This window comes from Anser cygnoides, chromosome 21, assembly GCF_040182565.1.
Source record: "Anser cygnoides isolate HZ-2024a breed goose chromosome 21, Taihu_goose_T2T_genome, whole genome shotgun sequence".
Lineage (NCBI taxonomy): Eukaryota > Metazoa > Chordata > Aves > Anseriformes > Anatidae > Anser > Anser cygnoides.
Genome location: NC_089893.1, coordinates 4,904,000 through 4,906,772, shown reverse-complemented (window position 1 = coordinate 4,906,772; position 2,773 = coordinate 4,904,000).

The following is a 2,773-nucleotide window of genomic DNA, read 5'->3' as shown; positions in this document are numbered from 1 at the left end:
AGCTCTCCTTGGTCACACATGGGCCTGCCATGGTTTTGCAGGTATTTACGAGCAGGACGTGCCCAAGGCACTAATGCCAGGCCTGTGGGATGGTGTGAGCGTAAGCTGAGGTTGAGCAGGGACCAGTGAAAGTGGCGTTACGCAGATGTGCCTGGCAGCAGCGGGGAATGCTCCCTGTGTACACGGAGGGACAGCCTCGCTTGTTTTCTGCAGATTTGAGGGAAATTCAGGCCAGAAAACCAGCAAACAAGTTGCTCTTAAAGAAACCCACTTTGCACTTGGCTCCATTAGCCTGCACAAGTGCATCTGCACATGACTTCCCTCTGGCACGGCGAATTTAGGCTGAGAATCCTCAAAACTAAGAAGCAAGGATAGATGCCACCCAAGCTACCTAAAAGCCAGCCCAGAACCAGAGGTCGTATGGAAGCACGGACTGCCACGAGTGCCTACAACAGTTCCAGCTCTGATGGGAGCAGCAATAGAGGACAGACATCCCAACATCGGACAGCTCAGGCATGGCCATGCTTTGCTCTCCTGCAACAAACAGAGGAGCTAAAGCCATGGCTGGCATCAGGGCAGAGCCCTAACCCGAGGGACTGGTGGGTGCCAGGCTTCTGTGAGCCTCTGCACGGACACGGCAATCAATAACCAACCTCGTCCTGAGCCTAGTTACTCCTGAGTCCGCCTGGGAGAGCTGCATTAAACTCATTTACTTTGCATGTGCATTGCTAAAACCGCGATGAAAAAAAATCAGTCCTTAAGATTTTGTCTGCCTTATGAAGTCCAGAATCTTAACAAAGAGTCAGAACAACTAGAGAGACCAAGGCACTCCTTTTCCAAGTCAGATCTCTTCATATAGATATTTTTTTTTGTTTCCTAAGTATTAATGGTGGCTTGGAAAAGCTCTGCTGAGCCTTTTCTGTACACGTGAGAACAGGCGCCTCCACCCTCCAGTATTTTTAATTACTTGGAGATCTCCAGGACTGTTGATGTTATAAAGATCAGCTCAGCCTGGGAAGCCAAGAGGAAAGAAATACGTATGTATGCATGTGCCAGCCAATCTCTTCCTTTTATGAGCATTGTTTTGAAAAAGTAGCATTGCCCTTTCCTATACCAGCAAATGGTTTCTGAGTCAAGAAAGACTATGTTCTCATTGAAAGAAAACCTGTCTATTAGACATGACTGCAAAAGGGGGGCCTTTCCCATCAACTATTACCCCAAAACATATAGTGTACACTAAATTATTCCTCATGCAGAGTGAGCCATAACTACTACTGCCATAGCAGGCGGCAAGAGGGGCTGACTCCATGGGCCAGCATTTGAAATGCAACTCAGCTGAAGGCCTCCTTTTTTCTCTCTCTCTTTTTCTCTCATTTTTGCATAGACAAAGTCCTTATAAACCATATCTATAAGACTGGTGCTTCCTGGGTATCTCATTCTCATATCAGATCCAAAATGTATGCTGTTCCTGTTTTGGGCTGCACTTCTATTTCCTCCACACCTAAAAAAGGGCTGCAAAGCACAGACCTAGATCCTTCCTCTACTGCTTAGAGCACTTCTAGCAGGGGGGCTGCTACAGATTTCTGATGAGAAATTATTGCAGGGTAAAAATCACATTTTCCAGCAGTAACACCATTCCATTCTGGAAAAAAAAAATGGAATTAAGCACAAATCTTAAGCACGGTTAATTTACAGCCTGGGTGTTAATCTCAGAGCAATCTCACTGAAGTTCAGAGCATAATCTATGTTACATTGATATGAAATGAGTGTAGGGTCCACCTCCTTCTTTTGAAGTTAATGGAATTCAGCAGTGCTGATAAAGAGCCTTTTTCTTCTGAAATCTGTGATTCCGGTTGGCTGAATACGAACCATTATGGGGTGTGGACTTTTTTTTTTTTTTTAATGAAAGGAACATTTCATGAGCTTTGAAATGATTTTGCTGTATCTCCCATCCAATGTACCCTCTTTTTGCCAGTCAAAGAGGTGAAAAATGAAGGGAAAGGCAAAAGAAGAAAAAAAGTAAAACCACCTAAGTTGCCTTATCTGAATATATTTGTTTTGGGCAAGAAGTTTAGCATTTTCCAGGAATACAGCTAATGGAGAGAGAAAGACTTACTTTAAAAACTCTTCTGCGTTTCTTTTTTTCTTGCATGAAATATTTTGGCCATCTAGCTGTAGAACATTTCATTTTCCAGGTATGTGTCTCTCAGTTCAGTGGACATTTATGGGAAGAGCTGCAGAAGACACACTTGAACCCGTATTTTACTGAGAGCAGGCAATGAAATAGGCAGTGGGGGTTATTCTATTAGTCACCTAAGTGGGGATCACATGGCCTGTGGGAAAACAGGACTCTGGTTGAGTTTTATTTTGGGTCTGCTATGTTCCTCTAATACACGGGTTGGCTCTTTCCAGGTCCAGATGGATGGACCTTGCACAAACCCAACATCAAAATCAAAATAAAGGTAAGAGGGGTCTTTTAAACCCAGTATTATCCATGTCTCCCCTCCCTCTCCCAGTGAATACGGTAAGCCCTGGGGGGAACCCCGTTTAAGAATGCTTTATTCTAGGCGTTCATTTTAATTACAACCATAATTATTTTTGTGCATGTGTATGACCCAGTTAACAAACCCATCCTCGGCATCTCATGGTCTCTCCGACCCTGCCCATCTCTGCAAGGAGGTAACCTCAGCTCCTGGCAACAACGAGCAAAATTATTTTTGAAACAAGCGGTAGAACTGGTTGCTACATCTTAATGAAAATGACTTTTTTTTTT